This window comes from Anastrepha obliqua, chromosome 4, assembly GCF_027943255.1.
Source record: "Anastrepha obliqua isolate idAnaObli1 chromosome 4, idAnaObli1_1.0, whole genome shotgun sequence".
NCBI lineage: Eukaryota > Metazoa > Arthropoda > Insecta > Diptera > Tephritidae > Anastrepha > Anastrepha obliqua.
Genome location: NC_072895.1, coordinates 58,154,619 through 58,172,351, shown reverse-complemented (window position 1 = coordinate 58,172,351; position 17,733 = coordinate 58,154,619). Strand labels below are relative to the sequence as shown.

Sequence of the window (17,733 nt, the reverse complement as noted above, 5' to 3'; positions counted from 1 at the left end):
AGATCTGGGGAATACGGTGGCTGTGACATCATTAGTGTGTTGTTTTTGGCCAAAAGTCGCGCACAAGCAACGATGTGTGAGCAGGGGCAAGAGCTAATTTTTGTTCATTCACATATCCGGGCGTTTTTGGCGGATTGCTTTGCGCAAATTGCGCATAACTTGCAGGTAATATCCCTTATTGACCGTTTCACCCTGTGGCAAGAACTCATGATGCAGAACGCCCCTGCAATCGAAGAAAACGGTAAGCAAAACTTTTACATTCAACCGAACGTGGCGCGCTTTTTTCGGTCTTGGTGCGTGCGGCAGCTTCCATTGAGATGATTGAGCTTTGGTTTCCACGTCATAACCATAAACCCACGATTCGTCACCAGTTATGACCCTCTGGAGCAAATTTGGGTCGTCGCGTTGGGTCGACAGAGCCCAACATCTCATTAGCAATGTTCATGCGATGCAGCTTTTGGTCGAAATTGAGCAGTTTTGGTACGAATTTTGCGGCGACCCGTCCCATGCCCAAATCATTGAAAATAATCGAATGGATTGAGCCAATCGATATGTCTAGGTCTTCAGCAACTTCTCTAACGGTGATTCGACGATTGGCCAATACCATTTTCTTCACTTCATCAATTTTTTCGTCTGTTGTTGAAGTGTTCGGGCGTCCGGCACGCTTTTCGTCATTCACATCTTCTCGGTCTTGTGAGAACATTTTGTACCACCGATAAAAGTTGCTTTGGTCCAAAGTAGCTTCTCCGTATGGCACAGTCAACATTCGGAATGCATCCGCGCACTTAATATCGTTTTTCACACAAAATTTGATACAGGTTCTTTGATCCATCTTTTTGAATAGGTAAAAATCGAAGACGAGCCGAAACACGTGCAAGCAAAGCAGATGTCAACAATTAACTGAACATTCAAAATGGCCGATCTCGACGGCTTGAGTGAGAGACATGAGTAGCCACAAAAAAATCGAAATTCGAATATACGTAACCTGCGAAAACTCAAAATTCGGATTCTTTTTGAACACACCTCGTATATGCAACATTCATTGGATTCGTACTGCTCAATTGATAATTTAAATTTTGCTGTTTTTTGTTTCACTTGGAAATCTTTGTTTACATGTTCTGAATGCTTAGTAACACAAAAGCTTAATAGAATGTTATCAATATAAGCGTTTTGGTATTTGCACTCAATTTGAAAAAAATGCTATTTTCAGGAATTTTAGTTTTTCTAGGGTTAATATTGGAAACCAGCGCTGATAATTTTAGAATGTACTTACATACAATATACTGAAATGTTCATTTTTAGTAAATTTTTAACAATAATTTTAATTTAATTTGATTATCAGTTATACAACTGCTGCTGGTGGGCAAAATTGATTAGAAAAAAATGCGCATAATTTTTTCTAAGCTTACGTGAAGGTCACACACGAGTTTTAGAAAAGAAATTAAATTTTAATAATAGCCTGTAGCGAAATTAACTAAAATGTCAATGAGTTTAATAGAATTGACTGTAATGGGACTACAAAACAAAATAAAATAATAAGTGCATAAAATATGTATATATGTATAGTATAAAAGCAATGAAAAGTATTAAAAAAATAGCTAATCGAAATATATACTTAGTTCTGCCATAAGTTCTGTTACAAGTTAGGTCCCTTATAGATTTTTTTTTAATGAAGTTAGTTTTATTTAATCATTTAAATATTAAAAAAAAATTAAATTTTCATTCGAAGTAGTCACCACCATTTGATTTTACACAAACCTTCAAACGATTAGGCCATTCAGCTATTGCAGCACGCACGGTTTCCATGGATATTAACGTCGCTGCTTTAACTAAAGATTGTTTGAGACCATGTTCTCCAATTCTGACCACAAACTGTAGTCCAATGGATTCATATCTGTACTTCCAGACGCCCGATCTTTTGCGGCTATGAACCCAGGAATATGGTTTTTAGCCATTGCTGGTTGATTTTTGCCTTATGGGCTGGAGCGGAATCTTGCTGCAAGATCCAACGCTCTTCATTGGAGAGAGTACTGCGCAGCTACTTCATCACGCCTTCTAAGACATTCTGCTGGTACACTTCTGCCCCGGTTTTAATCCCTTTTTCGCAGAAATGAAGAGATGTAACGCCTTTACAACACACTCCAGGCCAAACCATTACGGAGGCTGGATGGTGGCCACGCTGAACCCTTGTAGCAACATTTTTTTCGTGTTTAGAAGTCTTACCAAAGATTTTGTCAATTTGCTTATTAAAAATTTTTTCAAACAGTGAACATTTTCTCATCTATGAAAATATTATTTTCATGGCCGTTGATCGCGTGCCACCGATGAAGATCTTTGCATCTGTAGTCTAATTTTCTTCAAGGGGCCTACAGTTTTAACCCGACTTCGAACGGCAGATATTTTTTATGAGGACCTTTTTCATGGCGGAGGTCCGCCATTGCATGTCGAGAGGCGACCGCTATTAGAAAAAACGCTTTCTTCATTTTACTGTTTCACGGAGATTCGAATCAACGTACTTCGAATTCCGAATGATAGTAACGCACCAACATATTCGGCTACGGCTGCCGCTCCCACAGATTGTCATACCATTTGATTTTATCTTTTAGTCCAACACGATGCAGGGAAGAATGTGATTTTTTGTTTGTCATAAATTTATATTTCTCATAATTTACACCTGTTTTCATAATAATAACATTCCGACATATTGCAAAGTTTTGACTATTTACATTCTGTTAAAAAAGTACCGGGAATTGTTCAATAAAACGGAAAATAATTGCTTAATCATCAAAATTAATTGTGTCACCTTCTAATAGGCTCCATTCGAAGCAATACACATATGGCAACGATTAGTCCAGTCATGAAAGTACATTTTAAACGCGTTTGAAGAGATCTTCTTCATCTCCTTCAGCGAATTCTCCTTAATGGTCTCTATCGACTCAAAGCGGTGTCCGCGGAGTGGAAATTTAAGTTTTGGGAAAAGGAAAAGGTCGCAGTCAATGATATTTGTCGAGTTTTTGGCCAAAAAAGTGTTAACAATATGAGCTTTGTGAGACGGTGCGTTATAATTGTGCAAGATCCACGTGATTTCTTTCCACAAATCGGGTCGTTTCCTACGCACATTCTCTCTTAAATGTCGCATAATTTCCAAATAATATTCTTTATTTGCCGTACACATGAGTGCACAAAGAAACCGAGTAGCATGACTTTCACTTTTGACGAACTTCGAAGTGATTTTTTGGATTTCGGCTCATGTGGATAATGCCAATCAGCCGCCCGTTGACTGGTTTCTATGTCGAACTCATATACCCACGTCTCATCACCTGTTATGATGCGCTGGATAAACGTTGGGTCCGAATTCACTTGCTTAAACATGTCTTCAGCCACCTTCTTCCGATGACTTTTTTGAAAGAAATTCAACTCTCTTGGAACGAGTCGAGAAGCCACGCGTCTCATGCCCAATTGATGGTGTAAAATGTTGCGAATTTATTCGTGAGACACGCTAAGGTCACGGGCTACCTTCCTCTAACTTAAATGATGGCTTTCCCGCACCATTTCCTTGACTTTGTCGACGTTCTCATCCGTTTAGAGTTGGGCATGTGCAAAAAAGGTGTTGAATTGTTTCCAACTCCTCCTCATTTCTGCAGCTACGACAGAAATCATGCGTGTAAACGCCTAATCTCCTTGCTTGATTTCCTATGAGACAATGTCCTGTGAGGCCCCTACTAAAGTCCTGATTTGAAGTCTACTCAGTTTTATAATACTCTTGGACAGACGTAAATTTAGCCTTGGTCATGTTTCCTTAGCAATTTCACAGGTGTTAACGCTAATCCATCTTTGATTTGTAAAACTGATTAGTGCGTCCTTAATGAGAACCTTACAAATTGCGAGAGACATCTCCATAAAATTGCTTATGTCGGGCATACCGGTACCTTCTCTTGCAAGTTGGTCTGCCCTACAGTTCCCTAGTATATCCTTGTGGCCTGGAACCCAGCATAAGATTATACGATATTGCTTGACCATGTAATTTAGGGATTGGCGACAACGTAAGACACTCCTTGATGTTATTTGGAATGCATCCAGGGCTCGTAGGGCAGCTTGGCTGTCTGATAGAATGCATATATCAGTTGATGATTTTTCGTTTATCTTTAGCCATTTTAAGGCTTCATGAATAGCTATTATTTCCGCTTGAAAAACACTACAGTGATTCGGTAGTTTAAAGGATTCACTAATAGAAAGCTCTTCGCAAAATAACCCTGATCCTACACCGATGTCCATTTTAGATCCGTCCGTGTAGATCTTAACGGGTGTGTTGGGTGTTGGATCTTCTTCAAGCCATTCCAGTCGAGAAGGGCTTTTCATTAGGAAATTCCGTTCGAAGCAAAGCATGGGAGGGTGATAATCACAGACACTAGGTATATCCGTGTAGGAGTCTAATATGGTTGAATTTCCATGTGTGACAGTCCTCCATTGTGAGCTCGCTTTGAGCCTTAAAGCGGAGCCAGGCCGCTGAGTATTTGCAGAAGAGATCTAGGGTGGCAGATGTAATATGATATCCAAAGCCATGGATGGCGTGGTTTTCATGACGACACATATTGCTAATTCCGCTGATCTCTGCACCTTATTCAATAAATTATAAATATATAATTGGCGCGCACACCTTTTTTTTCGTGTTTGGCCGAGCTTCTCCTCCTATTTGTGGTGTGCGTCTTGATGTTGTTCCACAAATGGAGGGACCTACCTACCTACCTCAAGCCGACTCCGAACGGCAAATATTTTTATGAGGAGCTTTTTTATGGCAGAAAAACACTCGGAGGTTTGCCATTGCCTGCCGAGGGGCGACTGCTATTAGAAAAATGTTTTTCTTAATTTTGGTGTTTCACTGAGATTCGAACCTACGTCCTCTCTGTGAATTCCGAATGGTAGTCACGTACCAACCCATTCGTCTACGGTGGCCGCCAATAAATTAGAATAGATTTTTTTCTGCATAGCACACCACCAGACAACATTTCCATATAGAAGAATGGGTCTGACGAGTATGTAGTGGTTACAATAACTACATAACCAGAATTTTTCTAAAAATTCTGACGAAATGTTTGAAATTTTGATGAAAAATTATAGCATTTTTTTAAATTTTTTGAAAGGTTTGAAACTTTGAGTTATATGGTTTTTATTTTATATATTCGTTGTTTAAAAAAACAATGAATACAAAAAATTAAACAATCTAAAATCAAATAAAAATATATAAATAAAATAAATAGTGAAATATATAATAGAAGAAATTAATAAAAAATACATAAATAGTGAAAACTGTATAACATATCGCGCTGCTATTATTGTGCACATAGTTGTACTTAGATATTCACCACCAAATGGATAAACAGTAAACATGTACTATTTGTACTGTAATATTAAAGCAAACATGTTTTATTTTATATCAAAAAAAAAAAAAAGTAAATAAAGAAGAAAAAACACATATCTGCAATTTTATATTAGACAAAGCTCAATTTTCTTAAATGAAATTTCCTGGTCTTTCAAAATACACCCACATTAACTTGGTTTACTTACATATTTCATTCGGTGTGCATATAGAAAAGTTTGTAAAAGTAAATTTGTCAGACGCTCATACAAAATAGTTATACATACACATGTATATATATACATATACATACATGTAGTCACATATATCGTACATTCTACATATACCAGACGAACTCGATAACCGCAACTAATAGCAATCGAAGGAATTGCATTTATTTTGGGTGTTATATTTTTTATTTTCATAACGGTTGTTTGTAGCCAATTGAGTGAAAATTTAAGTATTTGAACGCAACTTGGTACTTAGACTAACATTGGCTCAATGTAAGGCGTAATTGAAAATGAGCAAAGTCAGGTCAATATAACTTTAATTTTAAAATTTGCAAGACTGAAATGTTTCAGGTACTAACGAATAAAATTTTCTAAAATTTACTTTAGGTAATATCACAAGTAGAAATGCGATAAGAACAGAATTTTGGAATGTGGCCTACTCCAAAATAAAAAAAGAGGGTTCTTGGAGGTTAGTTTTGCCCTAGCGAGATTCTGCTGCACTTGTTTTTACTAGAGATTTTTTCAACAGTGCTCTCAAGATTATAGAACTATATATTTATAGGGTTCCAATATCACCGAATTGGAGCCCTATAAATATATAAGTATATATATCAAAGATTTAGATTATTGACTTCGTACTGTATACGTCCACATGCATACATACATACATGTATATAAAAAGCAAAAAATTAAAAAAACTTGTTTATGCAACATTTCTGGGACAAGTAAATTGGCTGCTCCTCCGTTGGCGTGCCGCATGCAATTTTTGTTTACATTTCTCATTTACGTTACGTATATATGTATGTACATACGAGTGTATGCATTTTCTATTCGCAAGCTTTTCCGAGTGCGTTGCGAAAATAGCGCCCTCACAATACAGGGAGGGAATACGTGGGTACTATTAAATTTCTACCAGGTAGCAAACTTGCGCAACATTACAGCATTAAGCCACACACGGAAATGTGGACAGTTGACAAACCATTCATCAGCACTGCTGCTGAATAGAGTGGCAAGGCAGGTATTAATTTTAAATCCAGTAGATGTGCCTTGATTCACAAGAAAAATATTCTCTAACCGAAAAACAAAAGATTTTGGTTGTTGTTGATATTTTTCATTGCAAGCTACAACGCTTCCGATTTTCGTTATATCACAACGAGTGAATGAAATGACAATGCAATGCAAATAGACTATGTTACAAAGTACCCAATCGGGGGAGCCTTCAGTTGGTTTTACGCGCCATATTGTTGCTAAATTGAATTAGGCTGTTTTCCGTATACAAACCAACTTTTATATAGAATGCAATAATGTACAACATATTTGTGGTATTCTAACAGAACGGCTTTTCCCGACTGAGCACTTTCCCCTATTGCAGACGAAGTGCTCCAAGTTCCCCGAGAGTCCCGCGTAACCTTGGCACAATTACGTTCTGAATACTGTACAAGTTAAACTCTAAACCTATCCAGAATTGACCCCGACATACTAAACTTATGTTCGGCATGTGAAGGCACCCCGCCGACACTAACCACCTTTTCGCATACCAAAACTTCAAGCATCAAGGACGAAATGCAATATTTAAGCTGGCAATCATAACTGTACCTTAAGAAGTCATCTAAAAAAATATGTTAAATTAAAATTTTTCTATGAAAAATCACGTTTTATTGACCTAAAAGCAAAACCTGCCAATGCAAACGTACATAAATGTAGAATGCTCGTTAGTGGCATCAACCATACGCCACGTTGTTCCACAAGCCAAATCAAAATAATGCTCACTACTTCGCAAAACCGATTAATTATTTATGGACCGTGGATCATTTATCGCCATAGAAATTTGTTCGTTTGTTTCGCCGCTCTCTGATGACTCAGCTGACTTAGCTGAACTTTGTGGCTTCGTGACAGCGCCCAGTCAGCTTGTGTTGGAGCTTATAACAATTTTTTTTTTTTAATTATTCTTTCCACATTTGGCCTACACGTCCGTGACCGGCTAGACGGCTGGTCAGCACGCTGTCAAAGTGTTCTCTTAGCCAGTTAACTAGCCGGTTATACAACTTAGTAACCAGTTGGTTGTATTTTTCTCTCACGCTGTAATTTTACAGTGCAACAAACTATTTGTGAGACGAGAAAAACATACCTGACGCACTTACCGATTAAAATGTATGGGACTCATCATTTTACTAATTGCAACATGTTTATTAAAATTCTTATTTGGAAGGATAGTATCCTCTGTACATATAAACCGTAACAGAAAAGCCGTAACCGTAACGAGTTACATGTTCTATTCGATCAGTCCCATTTTTTTACTTTTTTTACCAATAAATCTGGCCGTATGGCGTCAGTGGTGGCTTGAATATTGCAATAAACCGATTGTTAAACGCGCTGTATGACAAATTGCGTCATCTTGTTGAGATCAAATGTCGTCGATGTTTAGCTGATTAATTTTGGGGACAAAAATTCACTCAGCATGTCTCGATAGCGCTCGCTATCCCCCACTTCGGCAGAGGCTTCGTGTTTTCTCATTTCGAAAGAAATAAGAACCGATGATGCTGCCCTCTATAAACTGCGCGAATAGACTTTTTTTTTCGAAGTAAATTTCCATAATTTGGAAGCGTTAAACCACAGTTATCGATAGTTCTTATGCAGCTAGAAAAAAAAAATAGATAGGCGCACTTTAGCTTTTGACTGATACGATACTACGATGAAGGCAATAGTTTTTGTGTCAAACTCATATGCCAGTTTGTCATGACCATCTATCAAAAAAATATACACAATTTTTTTCTTTTTTTCCTTGAGCGCATTCCACATACTTCAATAGAGTCATAACAATTTCGTATTTAAGGGGGGAAGTCCATGTAGAAGCCTCAAAATCGGTTATTTTTTAAACATAATTTTAAAGGTGGTAAAATTATTTTACTATTTTGAAGCTTTAACACAACTTTATTTAACCTTTCGAGAGTACAAACATTTTTTTTTTCATTTTTTTCCAAAATGGCGGCTTAGAAACATTTCTTGTCGGCTGCCTACGGAGCGAGGTCTCAAACTGCTCTATTTATTACGCTTAATTTATCAATCTGAAACAAAAAAATGAAATTGGTTTTTTTATAACATATTAACGGAAAGGAGGAACCTATAAAATTGAAAAAAAAACTATAAAATTAATTATAAAATAAGCCTTTGACAAAAAGTCAGAATTTTATTTTATTGACATTTTTAACCGCTCTCTACATAGTTAATGGGCTATAGAAGCTATAATATTGGGACTTTCCGCATGGAAATTTCACGGTATATTCTTAAGATACTATACTTTCGAAATATCGAAAAAAATCGATTTTTTGAAAATTTTACATGGACTTCCGCCCTTAAATAAAATACAGAGTAATTGAGATATCGAGCTAAAATTTATTCTAGGTTTTAAATTTAATTCCACACCGTTCATATCACCAATTGCAGCATTCAATTCCTTGATGTCAAGCTTGGACCACTCTTCTACGTATGCCGACTGAAATATGGATCATTTCGATATCGCCCTTTTCGGTCTTCTAATGCTGTTTGGCTCCTCACTTCTTGAGTTAATTTGATCTTGCAAGAGTGTAAACCAAAACCTTAACACTAAATTAACCACAATTTGGACTGAGAGAAAGATTCCTAATTCCTCTAAGTGCTCTTAGAGTTGCATTCATTGACTCGAAATTTCGGTGTGTAGTTATTTTTTTTTAATCTCCATAGGTTGATCGTTCGCGCACGTCACTCTGATAAAAATGTAAATAATAAAATGTCGCCAGTTTTAACCTTAATCCCAGGTCGTTCGCGTTCGGCACTAATTTCTACTATATAATGCCAACAGAAAATTGGAAAAAATTCATAAGGTATCTTCTAAGTTTTTTTTATTTTAATAATATTTTATCATTTTAATAATATTTTAGCAGTAGTTTAAAAAAAAATATTTCTCAACGAATTGGCCGGCCACGAACGACCCATCGACATGGGATTAAAAATATTCTCCTTCCTGAAGAGCTCATTGGAAATACGTCTACTGCTGCTAAGATCTTTGAAAACGTTTATTAAATGCCTTTCTCACTCTTGACATCACGGCCTAATTCCAATTTAGAAAACTTTTAGTTTGGTTATAATTTATTCAATTATAAATAGTCTTATTTTGTATTATTTATTTTATATTATTTTTTATTACATTTTGTTTTTAGTAAAATTTTTATTGTACATTACTTTTTTAATTCACTCGGCATGTTATGATTAATATTTTATTTTATGATTTTATTTGTTCTTCTATTTTTACTTATCTTTCTATTTCGTTTTTGTTTTTAATAATTTAGTTCAGTTTAATTTAATTTATTAAATTTATGGCATTTTATTTCGTTAAGACTTTGTTTTATATATTTATTTTCTTCTATTTTATTTTTGTAATTTTTTTTTATTTATTTTCCTTTTTTATTCGTATCTATGTACGTCTTGATTATATTTTCTATTTTTTATTTAATATATATTCTTTGTGTTTTTGCTTTTGATGTTTCATTTACTTTTGTTTATTCTATTTTGCTTTATTTTTCTATTGTTTTGATATGCAATTAATTCTGTTTAATTAAATTTATTTATTTTATGACTCAATACAATAATTTGTATCAAAACGGCACGTAAGTGCTACTTGTAGCGTACCTGGGGTACTCTTGCCATCATCTTACAATAATTTGTATTTTTATTTTTTTTTTAGCCTAATTTCATTAAAGTTTGTTTGTAATTGCCCTACTTACTCTACAGTCTTACCCCACTGTGCCGCGATGCCGCTTGCTAATGTTTGATATTGTTTCTTACCCGTCACTGCCGGTTGTTGCTAGCGTTTTTGTCGTAATTGTATTGGCATGTAGCTGAATGAACACGTTGTTGAGGCAAGCTGTGGCGGTTGACTAGTTTACACTATTGGCATCAGTTGTGTTTGGCACGTGAATTCGCAAAGTTTACTGAAGATTATTTGCTCCACTACATACAAAACGAAATATATTGCAATAATAATAAAAACTAAAAAATTAAAAGAAGTTATTCAAACACAATAATATGAATTTAAAAGTTTCAGAAAATATTTTTGGTGTTAAAGTGCTAATTTAGTTTTTAAGTATTGTTTTTCTAACAATGAAAGAATTCTTAAAAAAAAAGATTAAGATTGAAAAAAATTAGCGCTTTGAGAAAGGTAAAAATAAATTAGTGATGAATTTTAATTTTTATTTAAATTAAATTTGCTGTAAATTAAGTCGCAAACACTGAAGGCTGAGCAACGAATGTAAAGTAGGAAAAAAATGTGTGTTTTCAAGTGTTTTAATACAGTTTATTGGTGGATTAGTGGAAAAGTGATTTCAATTTCTTAAATTGTTTTTTTTTTTGATAAAAAGCAGATAGTTACACTTATTTTTATTAAACACATATATATGTATATATATATATACGCTATCTATTTATATTTTTTTATACTACTACTGAGCTTCGTAGCGAGTAACTTACTTTTCACATTGTTTTTATTATGTTCTACATAATTTTATTCATCTCGCGCACGGAAATGCCAAGCGCTCTTTTAAATTGTGTCGCATTTTATGCAAATTTCGCAACCAGGTGTTTTTTGCTTTACGCTTCTGTTGTACATCATTTGTTATAGAAGTTGTTTCTGTTTTACCACATAAGGTACTTTCTATTTTGTCTTTATAAAACTCTATTGCAAAGGCTGGTTAAATCGCCACATTCAAAAAAGCATCGATTCTGATTTCTCTTCCCAGCAGCTGCGGTAAAGAATGATAATAATTTAACATAGGAACTGTGTTTTCAAAAATCATTAGACTAAACCTTTCTGTATAGCATACTTTGAAATAAATATACAATAATAGTAGTTAATTTTTTATGAAATCTCCATTATGCAAAATTCAAAACTTTATTTAAGACGTTTCGGATTGTCCGATTTGGGTCAAATATGCAGCGTTTTTTGTATATATAATCTGTTGCCATTTTAAAGGTAGCTTCATATTGCCTCTCTTATTGAAGGCTTGGTCTTTATTGGCGATAAACTCTAGTAATCGATACTAATCGATTTTCACAATCTCCTCTTGATACCAATTTCTAATCACTCGGGAAGTTTTGCAATTAGAGAAAAAGGTTCATGCAACACAAAACCTCTTCTGTTAGCCAATTCTGGCCGTTCTTAGTGTATCTCTAGCTTCAAACAGTCCAGTTGTTGGCAGTAGAGCTCTGAATTTAGTGTTTGGCCATACTGAGTTTACTCGTAATAAATGATTCCTTCCAAGTCCCAAAAATAGGCAGTAGAACCTTTCTGGCCGATAGTCCTGGTTTGGTCATCGTTTGAACTGCTTCATCACGCTTTGACCACCGTAATTTTCGTACAATATTGTCGTATGTGACCCATTTTTCATCCCCAGTCACCATCTGTTTAACAAATGAGTCGATTTCATTCAGCAGATGAAAATTCGCTTTATTATGTTTTTGGTGTTAAGTGATGTGGCACCCAAACATCGAGCTTCTTTTTGAATGCAGCTTTGCGCAAATGGTTGAAAACTGTTTTATGGTCGATCTTTAGCTCCGGGGCGATGCTAAGACTGCTAACATGCCGGTCAACTTCGATTATTTCTGTGATTTTATCGTCATTTTCTTTAACACCAAAAATGCATAAACGGAATCGACGAAACCAAAATTGCACGTAATTAGCTGTTACAGTATCGGCACCATAAACACCGTTCACAATTTCCGCGACTTGGCTTGCATTTTCGCCTCCTTTATCAAAGAAAAACTGTAAAAAGTACTGATTTGCCATGACTGCCATTGTTAACATCCTGTAACTCACAACTGAATGGAACAAACAAGAATAGCAAAATATTTTTTTAGGGCGAAATGTCACCTTGACAAGAAGCATAAACTTTAAATTGTTTGATTGAAATTGAAAATAATGTATTTCTTTATCCCCAAACTAATGTTTGCCGCGGTAATAAGAATCAAATCTCCTACCCGACAAAAGTCTGTGTATGTTCTTTTGTTTTTTAAAAAAGCAGGAGATATAAGATTCAAAAGGGAATGCTTCATGCTATACAATTTGCCTGCCGCACATGCGTACTGCTTCTATAGCCGCATCTGCGTTGTTATTTAATATTCACACCTCAAATAACCCAGCCCAAAATAGGTGGGCTCCCCCCCAAAGTTTTCTTAAACTTCCGTCAGGAAAATGGCAGGCCCTATAGAATCATCAGCAATAGAAATACTATAATATATTCGATATAATAAAGTAATAAAGTATCTCAACACGTGTTTGTGTTAGTTTGGATGATTTTTGAACCTTTTTGAATTTTTTCAAGCGCAGTCTTTAAGCTGTTTATGTCCGACCTATTCGTTTGTGCAATCACTCACGTAGGCCTTTCGTCTACTTCGGAATTCTATTTATACGAGACTATCTCTGCATGCCATAAAAAAACTTCTCATAAAAAACCATCTGCTGTTCGGGGGCGGCATAAAATTGTAGGGCTCTCCATTTGTGGAAAAACATCAAGACGCGCGCCACAAATTGGAGGAGGAGCTCGGCCAAACACCAAATAAAGGGTGAAAGCGCCAATTATATATGTTAGATATATATAGGTATCTCGGTATGTAAGTTCATTTCTGTATGGCTTCGGTTTTATAATTACGAATTTTACAGAAGTCATGAAATCGAGAAAAAATAATTTTCATATGAATCATAAGAAATCAACGCAAAATCAAATTTCTAGAATATCATAATATATTGTCTATAAAATATGGTTTGCTGCTTCCAATGCGCCAGCCAATATGGCTCATTTGAATCCGTCTAAACTTTTTACCTGTTACTCATCACTGGCATTGTTGCTAGTTGCTTAAATTCCCATGAATTTAAAAATAAAAAGTATTTATTTCAAATTATTGCTAATATATGGCACATATACGTACATGTATGTATGTATATATGTATATACTCTTAAATATTTATATTATTTAGTTCGTTATTATTTATATCATATATTATATAAATTAGCCGCACCGGCATTACTTTTGCTTGTTGTTAATCGTACACCCATGCGTACATGCATACATTCATACATTCGTACAGCCATACATACATATTTGTTCGGACTTTGGCCACGCGCCAAAATAATTAACAAAAACGTATGAGAGCAATAAATTTATATTCAAAAAAAAAAAAAAACAAGGCAGTTTTATTAACTGCGTACATACTTACATAGATATGTACACGCATATACAGTGGCGAGCATAACTGGGTGCATGATGATTTGTTGTTTGATATTTACAATGTGTTTCGAGTTAATTTTTATTGTTACTATTTTTTTTTTATTGTCCATGCTCTAACCAAAGCGATATATGCAAACTTCAAACTTTCAAACCCTATAATTTAGAAACACTCAACAAATTTTCATCTAAAATTCAAACTTTTTAATTTAAATTTTTACAAACATTTTTTTAAGGCGCTAAAAATTGCGTTACGTTTTAATAATTTTATTTTCTGCCGGCGTTGTGAAATTTATTCCTTATCAAATGTGAATTTCTTATTTAAGGCCGGCTGCAAAAAACAAAAAAATTAAATTAAATTTAAAAGGAATCAACTCCAGTTTTTATAAGCTGCCCTTGTTATAGAAAAAACTGCACCAAATGTATTCACAAGTAACGCTTTTTTTAGTTGCTTATGGCTTGCACACGCAATTTTTCTAAAAATTGAGATTAAAAATTTGATTTTTGTTTTAATTTTTCTTAATTTTGTATAAAGTTTGAAAGTTTGATTTACATTCATACATACATATATGATTTTAGTTAAGCCATGAACAATATTAAGAAACAAATTTTAATTTGAAAGGCATTCGGAATCATTCACAATCATCACTCACTCAGTTATGCTCGCCACTGTATGTATGTATGTATGCATATGTATGTAAATAAATTTGATCTAAACAGGCACTTCTTGTTCGAACTGCTCTCCAGGTTTATGGTTAATTTATGTATATTAAACGTAAATATTGTATTTTTATTTTATTTTTGCATTTTTAAATGTATGCCAGTGTATAAATCACCGCAACATTAGACGCGTTTTGCGTAATTTTTTTGTTGAATTTATTTCAAAATGTTTTTATTTATCTTTTTGCAAACCGTTTGAGACGTATACACAAAAAAATGGGAAAGATTGCCTATTTTGTATAAATTTGTATTTTGCACGAATACAAATATGTGTTCGCGTGCTCGACATGCCAAGCCAGCAAGTAAGCATTTGGGCTCTACTAAATAACTTTATTTCAAATCTAAAAAACGTTCAGAAGCTACAAAAATTCTTTTGGTAACTTGGAACAAATTGATGAAATGTGATTGAAACTTAGTATGCATGAAGTGGTATAGTAAAACTCTCGACGACTTCTGTATACCTGTAGAATATACGAGGTGTGTTTATTAAATAAAAATACTGACGATGTAAAAAATCTGATTTTGATTTCATATTGTATATAATTTCATTCTACAACAAAAAGCATATATTTCGAAGCAAAACAAACAAACTTGGTACAAAAATTCACAAAAATTTAACAAATTAAAAAAAAAAAAATATTTAATCAAAATTTGTAACGTTTTATTTAGAATTTTTATACAACTTCAAGGTATGCAGCTTTATAGCCCATTGAAGTTTAGTATAACAAAGTTTAAGTTGGAAGTCGCTCAAAATTCCTTTTGATTTTTAAATTAATTTAATTTAATTTTTTTGCTGATGGTATCGAATATTTGTAATATGGAGGAAATACTCTGGGACTTAGAAAAAAAAACTAAATCCCCAGTCAAAAATCAACGAAAATTTCAGGCCACTTCAAACTTGCGCTGTAAGGCTGCAGACTCAGAATTTTTCTAAAAAATCTAACAAAAAAATTTAAATTGTTTTCGGGGGACCCGGTGGTGTAGAAAATCAAAAACCGTTTGTTTTTTCTAAAGTATAGGATCTTAAAAATATACTGTGAAATTTTCATGCGGAAATTCCCAATATTATAGCTTCTACAGCCCATTAACTAGGTAGAGAGCGGTCCGCGCGCTCCTGTACCTCAAACTTTAAACTCGAAACGACTTTTTTCACCCTGGTGTTAAAAAAAAAAAAAACTATTCAACCGAATCGTCTGAAACTTGAATATGCTGTTAACAATATGGCTATGGCTATCGTCGGAACTAGAATCATAACTTTATTTAAATAATTTCCTATTTTTTACACTAAAAAAGTAGTGAAAAAAGAACTGATTTTACGAACTTTTTTGTCAAAAGCGCGCTATTTGGTCAATTTTTGATGTTTTCAATTTGTTCTAGTTCCGACCATAATTTCACTTTTTCTGATTAAGAATCTTCTTGAATTTTGTGTTTCAGTTGAGAAGAAGTCTCGAAATCACCTACGCCCTCCGGGTTCGATTTTTCGAGAGTGTCATCTTCAGCGGCATTTTTATAATAATAAATATTTGTTTATAAAATGTTTTTAAAATAAAAAAAATTTTTGTATGCTCAATAGATGTAGTAATAAGTACGAAAAGTTGAAATCTCGTATTTTTAATGGCAAAAAAAAAATTGTGAAATTCGAGCTCTATATAGACCACCGGTTCCTCTTAAATTTTGTACCAGGTTTGATTTTATACCAATAGTTTTATATATAGTATAACTTTTGTGGTACTATGAATCACATTTGATACACCCTTTGCTGGAAAAAATTGAAAACAAAAATTAAATTAAAATATGTACTGTGTCCCAGACAAACATTTAATTTTTTTAATCTAAACATTAAGTCTTTCACTTTTTAAAAGCAATAATTCGAAAAAGTGATGGTCCAGATTTTAACTTACATATTTCCAGGCGGGCGCCATAGTCGAAGGGATTAATGCGTGACTACCATTCTGACGCGCACAGGACACGAACCACCAATTGATAGAAAAGTGTTTGCTAATAGCGGTCGCTCCTCGGAAGGCTATAATAAGCCTCTGAGTTTATTTTTGCCATGAAAAAGCTTCTTATAAAAAACCAAGCAGGTGTAGGTCCCTTTCTGAAAAAACATCAAAACGCACTCCGCAAATAGGGGGAGGAGCTCGGCTAAATACTCAAAAAAGGGTGTAAGCGCCAAATTTATATTATAATATTATATATATATAATTGTAATATGTCACCAAAAAAATGAAAGTCAAATTTAAACTTTGTTTTTTTGTCTGAAAAATATCGGTGGAAAAAATATTACTCTTTTAATAAAAAGCATAACAACCACGGTCCCTGATTATAAATACTTATTTTGTATCTCTAAACTGAAGTAGCAACTTTCGCAGATTAAAGGCTTGAATTTCCTTTCTCCTTCGCCACAATATTTATAGGTAAAATTGTTTCCATTCTATCCAATTTCAAATATGATTATTCTCGCATAAATTTCGCCAATTCTAACCAATCTTACTACAGTTGTCGATTTCAGCAGTCTAGATTTGCTGATTTCCGATTTTTTTTATTAAAACTTTGTTTCCGGGTTATTCCGGTAACGTAGAACCGACTGTCATGGGTCGTAATACCTGAACAGAATAGTTCGAAAACAACTTGAACAACAACTAGATATGTATGTATAATTTACGTTTCTCAACCCAGTTACTATTCCTCAATTAAATGAATTTTTGGTGCTTAAAATTATATGCACCATTATGTGGCTCTACTTTGACATAAAATCAGAGCACGAAGTGCTTTCGCTGACATGCTATTCATTCGCGTGATTTTAAAGTTGACTTCTTTTTTTGACCTCATTCTACTAATTGTGCAATTACTTTTTAAATCTCCGATCGACATCTTTTTATGAATGTGTTATGAAAAAAAAACGAAATTACTTTGTTCTACATATTTTTTGTTCATTAAATTTCCTATTAAAAAAACGTTAACTCATATGTGAAGCAGTGCCGCTAAAAGTGAACATTGAACCATTTTTGTAAACAAACTAAACGGGTACAGGTGAAACGACCCGTTTTGTATGAATAATAAAAGAGGCAACAACTCAAGCCAAGTAAATACACTTACGCCACTGACAGCTGTTTTTGCTGGCTTAGTCTGCTAACTAAAGCGAAATGAGCGCAAATGCAACTTGGCTAGCGT

At 34.2% G+C, this 17,733-nt stretch overlaps 1 protein-coding gene across 2 annotated transcripts in view; it reads left to right on the top strand.

Moving 5' to 3' along the window:
- LOC129243864 (ubiquitin-conjugating enzyme E2 W) overlaps positions 1-17,733 on the top strand; it is a 69,427-nt gene that overhangs the window by 5,009 nt on the left and 46,685 nt on the right. The window contains exon 1 of one of the 2 annotated variants that reach the window (XM_054881256.1): positions 10,693-10,780. The exons of the other annotated variant lie outside the window; for it this stretch is intronic. The gene's annotated coding sequence lies outside the window, so the exon portion shown is untranslated. Of the gene's footprint in view, positions 1-10,692; positions 10,781-17,733 lie in introns of those variants that run through there. 2 annotated transcript variants of the gene reach the window in all.